The sequence below is a fragment of the Phascolarctos cinereus genome, unplaced genomic scaffold (assembly GCF_003287225.1).
Source record: "Phascolarctos cinereus isolate Bilbo 61053 unplaced genomic scaffold, phaCin_HiC Scaffold_4;HRSCAF=312, whole genome shotgun sequence".
NCBI lineage: Eukaryota > Metazoa > Chordata > Mammalia > Diprotodontia > Phascolarctidae > Phascolarctos > Phascolarctos cinereus.
The window spans coordinates 149,290,152-149,311,694 of NW_027555847.1; the positions used below are offsets into that span (position 1 = coordinate 149,290,152).

The 21,543-nt window shown below is 37.2% G+C and overlaps 1 pseudogene; it reads left to right on the forward strand.

Annotated features, from left to right (window-relative positions):
• The first annotated feature begins 11,620 nt into the window (after positions 1-11,620).
• Positions 11,621-12,317, forward strand: LOC110214572 (actin, cytoplasmic 2 pseudogene; annotated as a pseudogene).
• The last annotated feature ends 9,226 nt before the right edge of the window (positions 12,318-21,543 follow it).

Consider the following 21,543-nt stretch of genomic DNA (forward strand, 5'->3'; position numbering starts at 1 on the left):
TAATTTAAAAAAATAAAATAAAATAAAAACCCATCGTATGTGAGCCAACCAAGAATACTGGTCCAAGAAATTACAAGGAAGATAATAAAGAGAAGTGAAATTAAGGAACAGATTTCTATAGTGATATATTGCCATTATTAATGACAGTGGAATGATTACAATTTGGACTCCAATAACACTGGAAATAAAAATGGCACTCAAGATGTAATTTGGAATAGTGATTGGGCCTAGTCAAATTCATACATAAGAAATCTGTGATGGAAAAATACAATCTTAAAGGTACTAAGTGAGTAATTTTAATAAATTCTAAGAAGGGATGATTTCAAAAGAATGCAAATAAACATAGTATTATTACTACAAAAAAAGGTAACTTAGAAGATGTCAACAACCACTGATCCATGTACTTAATCCCTCATTTTTATAAAATATTTATGAGAATGGTTTACACATACATTGAGGGCATCCTTGATGAAAATATGAGAAGGGAATAAACAGGTATTTACAGGTGATGTTCTATTGCAGACTGCTATTGCTGAGAACTACAGAGAATATACAATACTGTTACATTAATTTTTTTAAAATACATTTGATATGGTAGAGAAAAATACAGCTTAAAGGCTCTTCAACAAAGCAACTCCCATGTATATGTTAAGATACCACAAAAATTTTTGATGGATGTAACCACTGAGATAATTGTAATTTGCTTTGATTCTCTGATTATTAATATCAACTACATCAAAAAACAGGCAAAGATATTCACTATAGTCATAGATGATGTCCTGCTCAAGATCCAAATGAGAATGGATTCTTTATAGATAATACTGTTCCCAGATGCTTTTCTTTTCAGATGACATTTTTTTTTACCTCAATCCTTTAACACCACAAGGCCTACTCAATGATATCAGTGCTCATTCAAAAAAGATTAGTCTAACATTCTACCCCAGAAAAACATAAAATACTCAGTTTGGCTTTTAAAGTCTTTCGTAACCTGGCCGCTTACTACATTTCCAGTCTTCTTACACTTCACTGCCCTCCACATAATCTGTGAATAATGACATTGGCTTCCTTGCTGTATCTAGCACAGGACATTCTTTCTCCCTCCCTCCTCATCTCTACTTCCTGTCTTCCCCAGCTTCCTTCAGGTCTCTAGTAAATCCTCACCTTCTGCAAGAAGCCTTCCCAACCTACGCATACAACCTACATTTATGGTAACTCCTTTTATGGTGGCCAAGAATTCAGAATTGAGGAGATGCCCATCAATTGGGGAATGGCTGAACCAGTTGTGGTATATGAACGTAATGGAATATTATTGTTCCATAAGAAATGATGAGCAGTGGACTTGAGAAAAACCTGGAAAGACTCATATGAATTGATGCTGAATGAAGTATGCAGAACCAGGATTGTACACAGTAACAGCAACATAGTGCAACGACCAACTTTGATAGACTTGGCTCTTCTCAGCAATGCAAGGATCTAAGACAACTCCAAAAGACTCATGATGGAAAATGCTATCCACATGCAGAGAAAGAACTATAGAGTCTGAATGCAGACTGAAGCATACTGTTTGATCTTTTTTTTTTCTTTTGTTGTTTTGGTTTTTATTTTCTTTCTTGTGGTTCCTCCCATTGCTTCCAATATTTCTTTACAAAATGATTAATGTGAAAATGTGTTTAATATGAATGCATATGTATAGCCTATATCAGATTGCATGCTGTCTTGGGGAGGGGGTAGGAGAAAGAGGGGGAGAAAATTGAAAACTCAAAAGCTTATGGAAGTGAATGTTGAAAACTAAAAATAAATAAATTAATTAATTAAAATAAAAAAAAAAAGAAGCCTTTCCCAGGCCTCCTTACCCTTAGTGCCTTTCCTCCAAGATTATCTCCAGTTTGTCTCCCTCATTACAATGTGAGCTTCTTGAGAACAGGACCTTTTTTTTTTTGGCCTTTCTATCTCCAGTGCTTAGTATAGTTCCTCACAGCAAAAGCACAAAGCAGGTGCTTAATACATGCTTATTGACTTAAAAAAAGATAAAGTGGATGAAGAATGCATGTTGCTCAGTCCATGAAAGGCAGTTTGATGGACAATCTATCAAGTTATGGGTAGGCACTATGGAGGAACAGTGAAATTGACCAAGAATTCAACAGGAGGAGAATTGACTGGGTACATTTGTGGAGTTGTGTGGCGTTTTCAATAATCCCATGCAGCAACCCACTTCAAACCATATCATTTAAACACCCAAATTCTCCCACTGATGCTGTATCATAAAGTATTTGGGGGGGGATCGTGTAATAATAGACATAAAGCCCAATGTTGCATCTTTATGCATGAAATATTTAAAAACCAAGAACGCATCTCATGTGTTAGGTAGAATCCCTATGAAAAGCTTATGGAATTTCAACTACCAACTGGCATCGATAGCCACTATTCCAATCCTGATCAACAGAAATGAGGGAGTTTTTGATGGTCCCACTTCTATCCAGTAGTTATGTCTTCCTGGCAGGGAGACAAACTGAGGAAATGTTGAGTTTTCAAATGTTCTCAGACAGCAGACAACCTGCTATCCCTCAATCCCATCTCTCCACTCCAGAGAGCACCATCCCACTCTGCCGGGAAGTGTGAATTATTGTGGATTTACTGAATCAGATGCAACTTTTAAGGCTCCCTCCTCCACCAAAACTGACAAATCCTGACTTGTCTGTCCTTGTCACATGACTTTGGCATAATAGTGTCAGTGTCCCACAGTGAGCAGAAAAAAAAATGCTTGATTGTGTACAGTATTTACTCTCGGCCTAAAATCAATAAAAATAAAGCAACAAAAAGTGGAAGATAAAAACATATAATAAAACATCTATTGTATAACTGGATGTCTTCAGCCTCTCCCAGACTCAGGAAATCCCCAAACAGTGTGTAAAGCATTTCAAATTTAGAGAGTCCTAAAAAATGCGCAATTGAATTTGCATGGTTCCCGTACATCTACTTCCCTTGAGTAGGCAAAGGAGTATAGTATAGACCATACGTATTATATAGACCATTTTGAAACTGATGATCAACTCACACATTTAGCTGGACCAGTTATAGAATCATATAATTAGAGCTAGAAGGGAACTTAGCGGTCATATAGTCCAGTCCCCTCATATGAGGCCCAAATAGGTTAAGTGGCTTTCTCAAAATTGCACAAATGCTAAGTGACAAAGCCAAGATTCAAACCCAGGTCCTCTGACTCCAGATCAATGTTTATTCCACAGCTCTACTCTGCCTCAGCAAGAGTTTTATTAATTCCAGAGGAACTCTGGACCCAGGGCCCCTCCCATAATAGTGGGGCCCTGTGTGCTTTCAATAACTGGCAGGGACCTTCAAACAATTCTCACCTCCTAGTTCATGGACATCAAGAAATCTGTGCAAGGGCATGCTCTCTCTCTTTTTCTCTCTTTCTCACTCTCTGTCTCTTTCTGTCTCTGTTTCTGCTAAAATCTCAAATATTGGGAAGGGGTAGAGATACACTGAGGTCAAACATCTCTATACTGGGGAGCTGGAGAAAGAAATGACATTGGAGCACAGTGAAAGACCACTGGAAAAGGTGGAGAGGAAAGTGCTTTTTTGTGCCAACCCTCCATTTCACTCCAACTAGCAGCACAGATCTATCTCTTCTTTTACTTTAACCTGCTTTCTTTCCAGGAAAGGACAAAATATGTTCGATTTCAAATATGAACAATGAAAAAGAGAGGAGAAAGGAAGGTGAGAATTAATCAAGGGAATATTTTCTTAACTTTCCCCCCCTGAAAATGGGGCAGACGAGAAAGAAATACAGGAAGGGGAAAATATGAAGATGACTATGATAGATGACATGCCATAATTTTCACAGAGCTACGTTTCTTGGTCTCTTTTTGTTTTGACTCCAAGAATAGCTATATTTTGCTCCTGTTGAAATGAACTAATTGTTTTACTTTGTACACAACTAATATATGGTAAACAATGCTACAACAGTTGTAAGAGCATCCCATCATCCATGTTGACATTTTAATTCAAAGTCCTCTCAATGTATTTCTAGATTGATATGTTACAACAGTCAATTCTTAATTATTGGAAGCAAAAGAATACCAGGTTTGATTGAATGCCAATCAATTAGAACACTGATCAGGCTAATGATAGTAATATTTCCAATGTTATTGATATGAAATGTTGTGGAAGAAAAAAAAAAGCTTGATTTGTAGTTGAAGAGTTTAAATAAATTATCTGACCTTGAACAAATGACTTCACTTCTGTGATTCAGTTTCCTCATCTATAAAATGGGGACAGTAATATTTGAGTCTCCATGTTCTCATCTGTAGAATTAGGGGATTTGACCTGACCTTTTAAGTCTCTCCTAGAGATATATTTATGAAACCATAAAATTTGAACTACCTAGTGATTGATAAATGTGAGCTAATGGAATTATTATTATTCCTCACTATATATATTTCGGTAGGTCTATTGCCTAATCAATGTTGACACTCCCTCTCCACTGAAAAGCTATGTCTTCTCATACTGTGACATTCTTGTCTATGTCCTTTCATAAATCTTCATGGAGGGTCCACCCAACATGCTGGAAGCCTTCTCCTAAGTCTTTTAGTATTTTGTGGATATCAGTTATTTCTGGTTATTTCTCTGTTCTCCCTCGCTCTTAGTACATAACTTTCCCACTTCATTATCTAGTCATATATGTCCTTGGTGATATCTTTTATGACATTTCACATATACAAATCAAAACTGGCAGCAGATGGCAGTCTAATTATGCCCATCATGTGTCTTCCATTGCCCTTTGGATCATCTGTAATTTCAACTCTTCTGACCACATGGCATCACTGAGAAAATATACACATGAAAAATATGGGCTTTTGTGTCAAGGATACTCTTGTGCAAACACTATGCAATTTCCCAAATGGAATCCAACTACTTCTTTCTCTTACATAATTATTGACAGAGCTCAGTGGACACTTGTACCACCTTTCCAAGATACAGGTTATGATTAATTAACTCAACAAGCTAATAGCTTCATTGATTTGGATCTAGAAGTGACCTTAGGGATCTTCTAAAACAGATCTCAGGGTACAGAAGTGGCAAACACCCATCCAACTCCATTTTATAATCTGGGCAATGTGTATTTCTCATCGATTGGAATTTTCCTGTTTGGATTCTAGGCTAATCTTTTTGGAACACCTCTGAGTCTCACTGAAAAGGCAATGCATGCATTGTTCTGGAAAATAATATCATCTACAGAAATGCGCCTTTAAAACATCCTATCACCTTTTAAGAATCATTCTTAATTTGGACTTCAAATAGGACATCCCCACAAGGGTGGAAAACATCTCTGGTGAGCATATATTTCCATGCAGCATATCTCCCCTACCTCCCCATGTTGTTTGTACCTCACATGAGGTTCATAACTAAAGAACTGCTGAAAGTTTTCTTTGTTTACATCTGTCATGGAACCTTTATGGGAGTTAGTTCATAGTAGAAGATCTTACAGTACTTCAATAAATGTTTGATTTTGAATACTGTGCCAGCAGGGCATACACTGTGACAAGTTCTATTGTGTTGTATCATAGGAAAATAGATTTAAAGATAGAAGGGACCTTAAAACTATCTGTCTGACCCCTTTCCTCCATTTGCAGATGAGAAACTGGTCCCTTCCTACTGACCTGGCCCCTTCCTATCCTCCTAGTCTGCTTACACTTTATACACCTACAAGTACTCTATAATCCAGCTACCCTGGCCTCTTTGTAGCTCCTTTAACATAATACTTCATCTCCCATCTCTGTGCCTTTGTCCCAGCTGTTCCCCTGATCTGGAATGCTCTGCCCTCTTAAGTTAACTCGGTTTCCTTCAAAACTCAATTCATATGCCACCATCTGCAAGGGACCTTTCCCAGACTCCTCAGCTGCTAGTACTTCCCATCTGCTCTGTTTATATCTTATGTTACCTAGTTATTTATCTTTTGTCTCCTCCATTAGAATGTAAACTCCTTGAAGGCAGGAATTGTCTTTCCCCTTCTTTGTATTCCGGGTACTTAACATAGTGCTTGACACATATAGATTGATAGGTGGCACAGTGAAAAGTGTCTTTAGTTCAAATCCTTTCTCAGACACTCAATAGTTGTGTGACCCTAGGAAAGTGATTTAATCACTCCATGTCTCATCTTCTTTATCTGAAAAATGAGAATAATGAGTCACTACCTTACAGCTGAGGCAGCTGGGTGGTGCCATGGTGCTCAGAGTGCTGGGTCCGGAGTCAGGGAGACTCATCTTCCTGAGTTCAAATGTGGCCTTAGATACTTACTAGCTCTGTGACCCTGGGCAAGTCACTTAACTATTTGCCTCTGTTTCTTTATCTGTAAAATGAGCTGGAGAAGGAAATGGCAAACTACTCCAGCATCTTTGGCATGAAAACCCCAAATGGGATCACAAAGATTCAGAAGACATGACTGAAATGATTGAACACATATTTTACAGCATTGTGTAAGGATCAAATGAGGTATATAAAGCACTATAAATTCTGATGTGCTATATAAATGCTAGTTGTTGTTATTATGTAAACACTTAATAAAGGCTTATTGACCGATAGAAACTGAGGCATAGGTCAAATTAAATGAGTTGCCTAAGGTCCCACTGGTTCTAGCAAGAGATGATATCTAATTTCTGAGGATCAACCTATGGAAAGGCTCACCCAAAGTAAGCAGGCCATTAGGTGATGCATTCTTAGGCCATGGGCAACCCATGAAACAAAGAAATAACAGAAAGTAGTCTTTAATTCTTCTGTTTCTGCAGGGACAATAGCATCAAAGAGGTAGAGGGTGCTAAGAATCATAGTTTTTAGGCATTCTCTTAGTTGTTTATAGACCACATACGAGATCCTTGCTCAGTAAAGAATGAGCAGATGTTCTACTAAGGCAACTGAATTGTGCTAGTATGACACTTGGTGTAAACAAAACTGGAAGAGAAAAAGAAGGTATAGCTAAGTGGAAGGATGGCTCACAAGTCGCCTTGGAGAGGCAAAATAAAGGAATAGGTGCAGTTGGTTTTATCATGGACACAGAAGCAATAAGTAACAATCATTTCATGGGACATTTGGTCATCTAACACTGCTGTGCTCATAAAAAAGTAGTGGCAAAAATATCACCATGAAAATAATTGCAGTTTACACACCAACAACATCTGATGTGGAGGATGAAGAAGCAGAAGAATTCTAGGCAGAACTCAACAAAACCTCCCAGCTTAAATCAGCATGTACTTTGCTACTGAGGGACTTCATTGAAAAGGTGAACATGAGGAAGGGTGGCAAAAAAATATGTTGGAAAATATGCTTCAGGAGTAAGAAATGAGACAGGCCAAAGGCTTATATGCTACACAGAACAATCATACCTATAAATCATGAATTCTTTCTCTAAGAAAAGAGTGGGGTGGTACACACACACACACACACACACACACACACACACATACACACACAGAGATATTAACTATATTATAACCAACAGGAAACTAGGCCTAACTAATGTGGGAGTCATTCCTGAAACAACTGCCTATGTACAGTGAGTCCACTGACAATGAAATCGATGGTCATTCCAAAAAGAATCTAAACAGGAAAATTCCAATGGAAGAAGGCACATTACCCAGATAATGAAAAGCAGTTCAAGCAAAGACCAAAAGTATTTAAAATTAGAAGAAAGAATTTTTTAAAAATGGAGAGAAAAGTCTTTAATTATTATTGATTAAAATGCAAATTTTATAGCATTTGTCAAGTTAGAATAGAATCAAGGTATAGACTGAACAGTTGAAATCCCACACTATGTAGATGAGCTACATAAAAGAAAATGGCATTTGGGGCATTTTAGGTCTGATATAAGAAGTCAGGAATCAGCACCTGAAAGTGATAAATTAGCATTTTGTTTACCCTTCGTGTTCCTAGGAATGCTAATGAAGATGCTAATGAATAATGAAATGGTCATGAGAATGAGAGAAAGAGAAATGACAAACAAAAGAAGCAAAAGGTTCATGGTACCCATAAATTAGATAATGCCTCAAGAATAAGCAAGAGTTTATACTACATTACATTAATTTGTGGAAATATGGCAAACAGAAATAATCATCCACTTCATCCACTTCTGCCTTCTAGGGAGAAAATCTCCAAGTTTAGTTTTCAAATGAAACTCTACTTTTCTCTATTCCTAATTATTTACTTGTCTGTTTGTTTACTTACTTAAGATTTCTTACAGAAATCACATGGCATTTTCCCACTCTAAAGTTTTTCAGACAGCGTTCCAAGTATCCAGCCTAAAGTTTTCATTCTGAATTTTCTCAACGTGAACATGCATCATGCACCTGCCTTGCAGGTTAGATTGATTTTTTTCTATCCTTAGACAATATATTCATTTTGGGTACTATACCTGAAATCTATCATATGGTCATTTCTTAATTGGTTCCTGGGGGAGTGGTATAAAGGTATGGAGGTTGGGCTAGGGCAGAAGAAGACTTTTCTTTGTATGACATAATTTCAATAGCACAGATCAATCTTATTTTCTTTCTCTAATGCTCTCTCTTAAGTTAAAGCATTAAAATTTTAAAATGTATTGCAGATGTGGCTTTTTAAAGGTGAACATTGTTGAATTTGTTTCTGCTAAGCATTGGAATCCTTTTTCCTTAAAGTCACTTTCTTCTAACTTATTTAAATTAATGTCAGGTAATGGTTGTTGGAAGCAGAAGATTATTTCAATTACAAATTGATTTTTGCATTTGCTAACATTTCGATAGTTGGGCATATAAGAGGCAGAATATTTACTGATATTTAGTTTAACCCATGGTCCAGAGTCCCTTAAGCATTGGACTCACTCAGATATAAGTTTAGTTAGGAGAGGCTAACTGAAAGGAGAATTTTTCTCCTTACTTCTTTGCCACAAAACAGAGTTTACTATATGAAAATGTTCAACTAGAGCTTATTATCTAGGTTTCCATGAACATAGGCAAATCAATCAGCCAGCAAGCATTTATTTAATATGATCTACCTAGATCCCAATTAGTGCAGATAATAAATCCCATGAAGTGAATGAATTATCCTGATTCATACTACATATTTCCATTGGACTGGAACAGTTTGCCATGTTTTACAAATTTATAATATTGAATAGTATGGATCTGAATATATGCAGCCACATCACAGATTCATTATTGACACTAATTGGAACTTAGCTGTGCTATGCACCAGGCACTGTGCCTGGTTCAATAAAATAAATGAAATTGTCCCTGTCCTCAAAGAGTTTAATTCTATTGAGGCAAATAACCAATAAATTAATGTTGTTGAGCTGTTTTTTAGTTGTATCCAACTCTTTGTGACCCTATTTGGGGTTTTCTTGGCAAAGATACTGGAGTGGTTTGCCATTTCGTTCTCCAGCTCATTTTACAGATGAAGAACGGAGGCAGAGGTTAAATGACTTACCCAGGATCATACAGCTAGTAAATGTCTGAGGCCAGATTTGACTCAGGAAGATGATTCTTCTGGACTTCAGGCCCAGCACTCTATCTACTGTGTTTTCGCTGCCCCAGTATACAAATGAATATGTATGTAAACATAAATGACATGTATATATAGCATGTACACAAAATAAATACAAGGTAAATTGAATGGTTAGGGAAGGCATTAGCAGCTGTGGCGATTAGGGAAGGCATCATCGATGAAGTATCTCTTGAACAGAGTTTTGAAAGAAACAAGAGATTCTAAGAGGCGGGGGATGCAGTAGCGCATTCCAGGCATGGGAGACAACCAGTATGAAGGCATGGGGATAGACAGTGCAATCTTGTATGTGAGGAACAGCAAGAAGTCCAGTTTGCCTGAACAGTAGAGTGCATGAAGGAGAGTAAAGAACAACTAAATTAGAAAGATAGATTAGGGCCAGGACGTAGAGAGCTTTAGTATTAAACAAGAGAATTTATATTTGACCCTAGAAGCAATAAGGAATTAGTTGAGTAGACAAGATGGCATGGTCAGGCCTATGCTTTCAGAGGAGCACATTGGCAAATATATGGAGGATGGACTGGAAAGGGGAGAGACTTGAGGCAAGGAGAACAATTAGAAGGTTATTAAAATAGATGAAGACCTGAACTAGGGTGGTAGCCATTTGAATAAAGGAAATGAGATGGATTTGAGAAATATTGTATAGGTAAAAAAATTTAAAAAGATTTGGCAACTGATTAGATTTGTGGGGTATGAGAAAATGAGGAATCAAGGAAAACACTTAGGTTGCAAATCTGGATGACTGGAAAGATGGAAGTATCCTTAATAGAAATGGAGAAATTTTGAAAAGGGGATTTTGAGGTGAAAGATGAGTTCAGTTTTGGACATACTGAGTTTAAGTTTGAAATATCCAATACACAGTTGGGGATATGTGATTGGGAGACAGGTGATGGACCAAGGTTGTATATACATATTTGAAAGTCATCTGTGTAGAGATTATAATTAAGCCCATGGGTGGATAGGGCCTTGGGGTACACTCACATTTAGGAAACTTGATATGAGTGATGAACCAATAAATATTGAGAAAGAACAATCAGATAGGTAGAAGATGGATCAAAACAGAGCAGCATCACGAAAACCCAGAGAAGAGAGAACATCCTGGAGGACAGAGTGGTCAGCAGTGCCCAAAACTTCATAGAAGTTGAAAAATGAAGACTAAGAGAATCATCAGGTCTGCTAATTAAGAAGTCATTGGTAACTTTGAATAGGGTAGTTTCAGCTGAATGATGAAGTTAGAAACCAGAAGAGAAAGCGTTAAGAGAGGCACAAAGTATAACAAAAGGCAATGGATATGGCTGTGAGAGGAGAGGAAGAAGCAGAGTCCCTTGATCCCCTATAAGTAATTAAAGTAGCAAATGTATATTGTGTATAGGACAGCCTTTATGTTGCCCCACAGAAAATACAGAAGATACAAAAGGCCCACAAGAGCCATAAACCTATACAGAAAATGCAGAGGACGCATAGGAGCTCATAAACAGATTCAGAAAACATATAAAGCACTCAGAGCAGTTACTTTCAAAAGGTGCTGAATTCAGAGTTGCCATTGGGACAAGAGACATTCCAGTGAATCCCTGGCTGTCTCATGTGGTCTTAAACAATCCTTGCCAGACTCATAGCTTCCTCTGTGGTTTGGACTTCCCCGGAAGACAAATACATTTTGGAACTGTTATATGGGCAACCTGATTTTATATGAAACTTGTGCTCTCCAAATAACTGTGTAAAGGTCCAGATTCCTTGTTCCCCTATATTACTGTTCCTCTGACTACAAAGACCAGCCATGTGTGTTATTCTAATGTCTCTCTAAGAAGCATCCTACTCAAGAGCTACTTCCTCTTATAAATCTCATTCAGGAATTCTGATCTTGGGCTATGAGTTCTTCCACTCACCATGTACTTGCCTCCTCCTGCCTTCAGGTGCACCACCTCCTCTCTCTCTCTCTCTTAAGGATTTAAACTTGCCACTTCAAAGTTTGCCATGGATGATGATATTGCCATTTGACAGTGGTTCTAGAATGTGCAAAGCTGGCTTTGCAGGAGAAGTTGCCTCTTGGGCTGTCTTCCTTTCCATTATTGGGTGCTACAGACATCAGGGTGTGATGGTGGGTATGGGCCATAAAGAGAGCTATGTGGGGGATGAGGCCCAGAACAGGAGAGGTATTCTGACCCCAAAGTGCCCCCATTGAACATGGTATTGTCACCAACTATGATGACATGGAGAAGATCTGGTTTCATACTTTCTACAGTGAGCTCCATGTGCCCCCCGCCGTGCTGCTCACAGAAGCCCCCTTGAGCCCCAAAATAAACAGAGAAAAAATGAAACATATTATGTTTGAGACTTTCAACACTTCAGCCATGTATGTTGCCATCCAGGCTGTGCTGTCCTTGTATGCCTCTGGTTGTACCACTGGTATTGTAATGGATTCCAGTGATGTTGTGATCCACACTGTGCCCATCTGTGAAGGTTATGCTCTTCCCCATGCCATCTTCCTTCTGGATCTGGCCGGCCACGATCTGATGGACTACCTCATGAAGATTCTGACCAAGAGAGGGTATAGTTTCACTACCACAGCTGAGAGGGAAATTGTGCATAACATCAAGGAGAAACTGTGTTACTTAGTCCTAGACTTGGAGCAGGAGATGGCCACTGCTGCATCTAGCTCTTCTCTAGAAAAGAGCTATGAGCTCCCTGATGGTCAGGTTATCACCATTTGCCAGCAGAGTTTCTGGTGCCCAGAAGCACTCTTCCAACCATCTTTCCTAGGTATGGAATCCTGAATCCACAAAACTACCTTCACTGTGTGATGTTGACAGCTGTAAAGATTTGCATACTAATATCGTATCATCTTATCTGGTGGTACCACCACTTAACCAAACCTTGCTGACAGGTTGCAGAAGATTACAGCCCTAGCTCCCAGCACAATGAAAATCAAGATTTTGCCCCACCTGAGCACAAACTCTGTCTGGATTAGAGACTCCATTCTGGTCTCTCTCTCCACCTTCCAGCAGATGTGAATCAGCAAATAGGAGTATGATGAATTTGGGTCTTCCATTGTCCACCACAGATGCTTTTAGATGGATTGTTTGTGGGTTGTTGTTGTTGGTTTTTGTTTGTTTGTTTGTTTTTGGTCAAAGGTGTTACGTGATAATCCCCTTCCAGAAAGAAATGAAATTGGCATGGCTTTATTTGTTTTGTTTTGTTTGTTTGTTTGTTTGTTTGTTTGTTTTTGGCACTTGACTCAGGATTTAAAAATCTGAATGGTGAAGGTGATGAGCAGTCTAAGTATGTTGGAGGCAAACATCCCCAGAGTTCTACAGTGTGTGTCTGGGGCTCTGGTTGTACATTTGGGAATTTTGTCCATTTTTTTAAATAAGTCATTCCAAATATTGTATGATGTTACAGAGTTACTTGCCTTCGTGAAGTCTGTCCTGCTTGACACAAGGGAGCTACTTGACATAAATCCAGAGTAGGGAGAGAGGAAAGGCAGTGGTATTACTTTACATGAAAATTATATAATCCTTTTTTTTAAAAAAGGAAACAACCTTTTTGTATCTCCTGACTTAATACTTGTTCCTTTTTTTTTTTGTCAGAGCCATAATTTTGTCAGATTCCTAATCTCCCTTCCTGCCTCCACCATAGATATGAATGAAAACTTTTATAGTCTCCCTGGGTGTCCCGTGAGATTGGTGCCAGTAGTTGGGGAGCTTTACCTGTCCGCTGACAAGACCAGTTCAAATAAAAGAACATGTCAAGGGAAGGGGGAAGAATTCCTGATTTGGGGATTCCTTAAATCAACACCCAGAGCTTGGTGCTGCTCAAAAAATGTCCTTTCTCTGCTAGAGGGCTAGGTTCTGGGGTCACACGGCTTAGGAAATTTCCTTTGTCTACACAAGAAGTTGGGGTTCAGGAACATTGTCTATAAACTCCCCTCTTGGTCCAAGCTGGCAAATACATATTTATTTCCACTTTCTTCTTGTGCAAGAACTCTCACTTATGTTTATCCTGGTTCTGAAGATGGGGGTAGTGATACAATCTGGCTAAAGCAGACTCCACAACCACCCCTAAACCCCAAACAGGGATAAAGGGGGAAAGAGAGGAACATGTAGAAAAATAAATGATAAATCCATAATCGCACTCCCCTACTCCCAACACTAAAAGAATTATACCAACTCCTGTGTATGATCTTTGCTAAACTGTTCATAGTTGGTGTTTTCAAAAGGTTTCTGGGGTCGCCTTACCCTACTAGGTGCCTTTGGAAAAGGCTACAGCTCTTTCTGTGGTAGCTAGATGGTATAGTGGATGGAGTGGCAGGTCTGGAGTTAGGAAGGCTCATTATTCTGAGTTCAAATCTGGCCTCAGGCAGCTGTGTGACCTTGGACAAGTCAATTAACCTTGTTTGCCTCAGTTTCCTCATTTGTAAAATGAATGGAGAAGGAAATAGCAAACCAGTTCAGTATGTTTTAATTAATTAATTATTTTTTTAATTTTCACCATTCACTTCCATAAGCTTTTGAGTTTTCAACTTTCTCCCCCTCTTTCTCCTCCCCTCTCCCCAAGACAGCGTGAAATCTGATATAGGCTCTACATACACATTCCTATTAAATATATTTTCACATTAGTTATGTTATAAAGAAGAATTAGAACCAATGGGAGGAACCATGAGAAAGAAGAAGCAAAAAAAAGAGAAGAGAGAGAGCAAATAATATGCTTCGATCTGCATTCAGACTCCATAGTTCTCTTTCTGGATGTGGACGGCATTTTCCATCATGAGTCTTTTGGAGTTGTCTTAGATCCTTGCATTGCTAAGAAGCGATAAGTCTATCAAAGTTAGTCATCACACAGTATTGCTGTTAACCAGTCCAGTATCTTTGCCAAGAAAATCCTAACAAAATGAAGAAGTGGACACAATTGAAAACAACTGAGCAACAACAGCTCCATCTATTTCTATGGTATCTAGTAATGTAATAGTTACTCATGGTATTTTGTAGATATCTAGGCGAGTTCTCCACAACTGTGTTCTTAGACCTATTCCTTTCATTTCTGTTTTTAAGACATAGTCAGTAGAAAGTATATTACTCTGCATTTCCTTGATAAACTTTCTAGTAATTTAAATGTTAAAACTGATTATTTGCCTATTTTTTACATCATTCCCCAAATCCCTTAGTAGAATGTTATCAAAGGTTCTTTCTGACAGTTAGGTGAATGAGAATCACTGTCCTGGTTTTCATGAATAGTTATGATATATTTAAAAGAACTAATCAGAAATGTTTATTCCTGGTTATATTTATAGTAACCTATTTCTACATGTCCAAAATTGCTCTGACTGGAAATTTTAATTTGACTCATCATTCAGTCATTCATTCATACTTTCATTCAATAAATACTTGTGAAGAAGCTGCTAGGTACAAAGCAACTGTGCTCAGTGGTGAGAATACAAAAATACAACACAATAGAGTAATAACTATGGAACAGGGTTTTTTCTTGGGGGGGGGGACTGGTAGGGATTGAACTAGATGATTGCTGAGCTCTCTTCCAACTCTGAAATTCTAGGATTATGGAATATGCATTGCATGTGAGTAACATAGAAATAATGGATTATTTAAGTTACCTCAATTCGGTACTTGATTATTTTAAAGATTGAATATTACATTTTTAACACACAAAATTTGAATTTCTATGTTTCTTGTGGCTAAAATCAAGATCTTCATCATGCATGAACAAAAAGTTAAGCTACTCATCAACTTTCATCTCTCAGAATATATGTATATACATTGAATGAGCGAAATTGATTTTTTCAGAATACTCTGTATTTTAACCCAAGAGAATAAGAAATGGATGACAAAACTCAGACATGATTCAATGTCAGAAACAGAATTTGTCAGCTCATGTGTTGTATGAGAAAATATTATGAGGGAAGAAAGGAAGAAGCATGCAAAGTGGTATCCCACATAAAATCAACTGGGAGTGCTATGGAGAAATAATACAAGTATCAGGGGAGGCTCTGCCTCATTGGAAAAATCCTCAAAGTAAGATGAATGTGGCCAGATCACAGATTCCTGGGCATTATGTTATATACATATTGGAAAGCTGGACAGTCATTTTCTCCATTAATCAGAAGAAATAAAATATATGAACCAATGTATATGTAGCACAGAAATATTGGATGGGGACATGGCAAGAAGCCACCACTGAATAGGTAACAAGTTTATTGGAAAAACAAATGCTCATAAATGAATTGTACACCTTTAAAATTCTTCTTGACAACATGTGGACAGTTGTGAACTCCAAGGGTAAAAAATGGAAGACAACTCAGGTCTTAATTTTTCATACAGGATGATCTCAAGGTCATTATGTCCCTTTCTCCAGCTTCTATCCTACTTAACCTGTTTCTTCAAAGCCACCTGCTACTTTGTCATTATCAGGACTCTACCTGCTTTTAAGGAGGGAGGAGACCTAGAAAAGATGCTAAGTTGCAGTAATTAGGTTTGTGCCTTTGGGGCATGGACTCTCCCTATGAATGCTTTGTGAGGCTTCCTGGGGTTCCAGTAACACTCCACACCCATAGTGGGACTCCCTGATGCCTCATGGTAAGCAAAAGGAAGGCAAATGTGGTCCGTCACACAATCAAATAGGAGTGGAGGGGAAGGAGAAAGGGAGCTAATTTTAAATGAGAAGACATGCGTGCAGTGAAATTCAATTCCTTTTACTTAGATATGAAAGTCTAGCAATAAAGGTGAGAGGACTTTTTAAAATTAAATGCAATAATAAGTTGGTTGTTATTTTCAAAAATGCATTGCCTGACTATCTGTACAGGCCAGACTTTCAGGAGTGCCTTAAACATTGCTTTCCCAAATTTGACTCTTTTCAACCTAAATTACATCATAATTATTTTCTTACTACATGCCAACTAGAACACCCAGCACCAGGTACTGACTGACCTAGGTGGCACATACCACTCATGAGAAAGATCTGTGTTTAAATTTAATTGCAAGAAAAGTGGAATCATTTGGCTGTTAGTCATAGTTTTACAGCTAAACTTCCAACAGAGTCTCCAAACTAATATTTTATCCAATATTTTATCTCAAAATAGATTCCTTTATGTCAATATTCTTACCTTAGTTGTTTTTTTATTTCAATTATAAGTTACTTTATTTTTAATTGTCAAAAGGGGATGATGATAAGAAAAATATGTAGAATACTAATAGTTTTATTAAAATTATAATAAGAAATAAGGGGGAAGGACTACCCAACATTTTAAAGCATTTGTATAACAGTTCTTTACAATTATATCTCACTGTACAAAATCAATCCATTCCTCAACAGTTGCCTGTAGAGCAAATATTTGTGAGTCAAAAGTTTTCCCATTGATTAAATGTGGAGAACAAGAAATAATATGAGTAATGCTCATAAAATGCTGCATACTTTTGGGGCTTACATGTTTAAAGGAATAAATGAAGCTATTGATAACATGATAAAAAGCAGAATGACACAAAATTCAAATAGTGCATTGAAATGGTTCATATTTTGGTTGTTGTTCAGTCATTTCAGTCCTGTCCAACTCTTCATGACCCATTGAGGGTTTTCTTGGTAAAGATACTGGAGTGGTTTGCCATCTTCTTCTACAGCTCATTTTACAGATGAGGAAACTGAAGCAAACTGGGTTAAGTGACTTGCCCAGGGTCATACAACTAGTAAGTGTCAGAGGCCAGATTTGGAACTCAGGAAGATGAGTCTTTGGAAGTAGGAGGTTGCTCCTATGAGAGACATCAACTGAATTTATTGGTTGGCTTTAAATTTTGTGGGAAAAAATCCCATGATACAGTGGGGCAGAGCATTAGATTTGGAGACAGAAGACCTGAGTCTAAATTCTAGGTCTGATCCTCTGTGATCTTTTGCAATTTATTTCACTTCTCTGTGGATTTTTCATCATCTGTCAAAAGAGGATACTAATACATACACTCTTTACCTCCCAGGGTTCTTATAAGAAAAAAGGCTTTGTAAACATAAAGTGTTATAGAAATTACCACCGATCAGACTCACTGAGCCCTACTTTCTTCATCTATCTAATGGGGATAATAATACTTACATTATCTACCCCACAGAGTTTTTATAACGAAAAAGCCATATAAATATGAGGTATGGTTATTTAAATTTAATCTGTAACTCTAACTCTGTGGTAATGCTTCCAAAGTATGGAAAAGCCTTGCTCCTCAGGGGACTTATCACATTCCCAAATAGTTAGAGAGGTTATGTCATGCAAATGTTACATATTGTACATAAAGCTTGCTGCTTAATGCATCTGCATGAAAGGTTTTCTTGTTTGTTTGGGAAAAATTTCTCTACAGTGAACCTCCTTCTGCTCAGCTGGCTTCAGATACTTATTTGAGGCCTCTTTTTGTAATTAATTATTTCGATAAGTGTAGATTTTCAGGAGCCAATTTCATTGCCAAATTATACATTTCCAAAAATATGTAAAATAATCATACTGAAAATTATATTTTATTTCCCCAAGTGGTAGGTTATAATTTTCTACCTCCCCTAAAGTCATAGACAAATGTCGATATTTAAATCCAAAAGACCCCAGGGAAACTCTAAAACACATAGATGAACCTAGGAAACTGCGTCAAGAAGAAAACTGGCCTTATTCTTTTGGGGGAATCATCCTTCAGAAATAAGTGACTCCATATAAGATAACATAAGCAACATAGAAGCAAAGGGTCCCCAGGCTTTAGAGATATAACAAATGCTAGTGATCATCCAGGTTCTCTAATCTAATATCAACCCAGATAAAAGGTTTCAGTAAAAGATCAGAAAGGTTTTGAGGCTAAGTTCAGAATAAAATAAATAAAAAATTTTAAAATGAAATCTTGCATGTTCTTAGAGAAAAACAAAATGAAGTTTACTCAAAAAGAGGATTAACATCAATATCTGCAACATTGGGGATCAGAGGCTTTGCATAAAATATTTCAATCTGTAAAAATTTCACTTTTCAAACATCAACAACAACAAAATGTCACAAAAATACTTTGAGAAGATATGTTAATATTGATAGTGCATTAATATATAACATAACATTATTCAATAATGATACCTTATATGTAATATAGTTTGAATGTAGGTCCCATTTAAAATCTGTCCAATTTAATTTGCTGTCTCTTGAAATGGAATATGTTTGAAATAGACTGGCTTCTGTGTGTCTGTAAACAAAATTTTTGTGTATGTGCTACTGTATATCTTTTCTTTTGCATCTTCATAATACGTACATACACTATAACATGCAAAGTTTTTTTTTAAGAGCAAAGCTTTAGTAGGTTTTCTTGAATTTTATTCTGTCATTTGACTACATTATTTTTCTTATGTTCAATTTTCACGGAACACATTATGGACTTCTCTAGGGAGCAGAAAATATGTGCTTTTTAAAGTAAATATAAAATGCTTTGATAAATCAAAACATTTGAATGAGTTTTCCATTTTAAAAATGTTCCATTCTGTTTTGAGTCTTGAAGTAAAGCTCTGTCTTTAACATGACAATAATAAAGACTGGCTTCCCAAAAGGAGAAAGATAAATGCTCATTTGTTGAAGCAGTCGGTGCACAGGTTTTGCTAAAAAAAAAAAAAGTCATTAAAGAAAATGTAAATAATGCCTTTCTATAAGCTAAAGAGAAAGAATTTGAAAAGCTGAGTGGGACAAATTGTTGCCTTTTTTTTTCTTCAACATTTTAATATGCCTATTAAGAAGTGTGAGTTGCTTGGATATCTAAAAATAAGTCCCTGGACCAAAGATAAATAATAAATGTATCATCCACAGAAAACTCAGTTGAATCTGTAATAGTACAGGACTGCCCCGATTAAAGACAACCCAATATAAAATAATCCAAATGCACAAAACTAAAAAAAAAAAGGGGGGGATAAATATTTGCCATGAAAAAACATTGTTCTGAGTATTTAGCTTTCCTGAGGACATTTATATTTGCTTACTGACCATCAAGCACCTACCTGTCTGAGAGTCTTGGCTGGGGAAGCCAGAAATCAGTTGTAAAGCTAAAATAGTCCTACCTCATGGCAGAAGTCATGGAACTTTAGATCTAGGAGGGAATTTAGAGATTATTTATTTGTAGCTAGGATTGGAACATGCAAGAGAATAGGCCTATAGGGGACATGCTAGGGCGCAGGTAGCAAGAGACCTCCTGCAAAATTCTAGAATGACTCCAAGCTGAAGGCCTTGTGTTTTGAGATGGGTTTGTTAGGCCAAAGTATAAGGCCTTCAGCACTGAGCCTGGTGCCAACCTGCAAGCATTTAGGAGGGAACCTGTTATTGGAAGCACTTGAGATGGAACGGATGGCCCTTCCAGCCACTTTAGAGCATACACAGGTATTCTGTGACTATTTTCCAGCTGGCTAACTATATGATGGTAGACAGCATGTTGATTGGCTGCTGAGGTGAAATGAAGTGTGAATACTAGAGACGTCAACAAGCCAAGTTTCTTTATCTCTTTCCTGTTGACTACAAGGTATAAAGATGACGCTCAGAGGGCTGGTGGAGGGTGCCCTTTCCTCTCCTTCTCCTCCCAGGTCCGTTCCTGAGCACGTGGCTTCCATGGCCCCTAGGATGGGGCCGCCTTTTATTTCCATCTTCTGGGTTTTTTTTGGTACAGGTGCTTGGGATATCTCAAAAGGTCAAAAAAGCCACAAGATGCTGAATCACATAATTTATGTGTTTTTAGTATTATTGTTACTATTAATAATAATGTTGCTGTTAATAGATGGCATTTATATAGTGATTTAAGATTTACAAAACAATTTGCATATATTATCTCATTTGAGCCTTACAACAATTCTTTGAAGTATAATATAGGCATTATTATTCCCATTTTACAGAAGAGCAAATTAAGTCTTTGCTTAAGTTTCCCATGTGTGTCACCCATAGCTATATGGCTAGTAAGTGTCAGAAATGTTATTTGAATTCAGGTCTTCCTGACTCCGAGTACAGTAATTTGTTACTATTTCTAGAATTTGGCCGTGGATCCAATCATTCTAAAGCAAAGAATGTTTTAGTCTCCATTAAGGCTAGTATGTTTTGGTTATATTTCTGCTACAGAATACTTTTCTATATGTATTATGATCTAAAAAGAAAAAGTAATGCTTTTAGATTTTGCATATCAAAGTGTTCAGGAAGGTTTTCCCCCTTCTAGAATATTTAGAAAGGTGGTAGACAATGTTTAAAAATGTATTTTTTTTCTTTTGTGATATTGAAATGTCACAATCTCTGAAGAATCACAGTTGTCAGTTACCCAGAGGGCAATAGGTACAAGTTGGTTATAGCATATTTCCAATGATGACTTATTTGCAAGAAGTTCCAGGTGGAATCTCATTAAGCAAGAGCAAGTAAGGTGATTAAATAAGATCTGAAAAGAAGGTAGACCAGTCATGTGATAAAAGCCAGGAAGATGAACAGTTTGAGTACTGCACTGCTACTACACATTGTAAAAAGATGTAGCAAATGCCTCCAGGACACTGGACAGTCCTCTAGGGTAGATATATAACAGAACACAGATAAGGAAAAGGAAGTATGGAAAGAAGATATCAGTGAAATCACAGCTTCATTAGAGTTTGACTGTGCTCTTCAATTAATTAGGTAGAAGATTCTGTGGAGTAGTCCAATTTCTCTGGATTCTCCGTATGTCATGTGTCACATTCTTCTCCATTTCCTCATGACAGAAGGATATTTCCCAGACTTGATATGGAACTTGTATTGGAGTTCTTTTGATAAGTGATGCTTTTCTTCTGAACTATTTGTAAAATCCCCTTTACCAAGGAAGTTCTAGAGTTTGGAAATAATGTGTCTGAGTGAGCTGAATTTCATATTTCTCTCTCAGGATGTCTGATGAATTCAATCAATGTGTAGTCTTTGATCTTATTTTAAAAAAAATTTCTTGATCAGTTTCCTGAAAAATTAATTCCGGTAGTTCTTTTGGAGTATTTCTGTAACCTCTTATTTTTCTA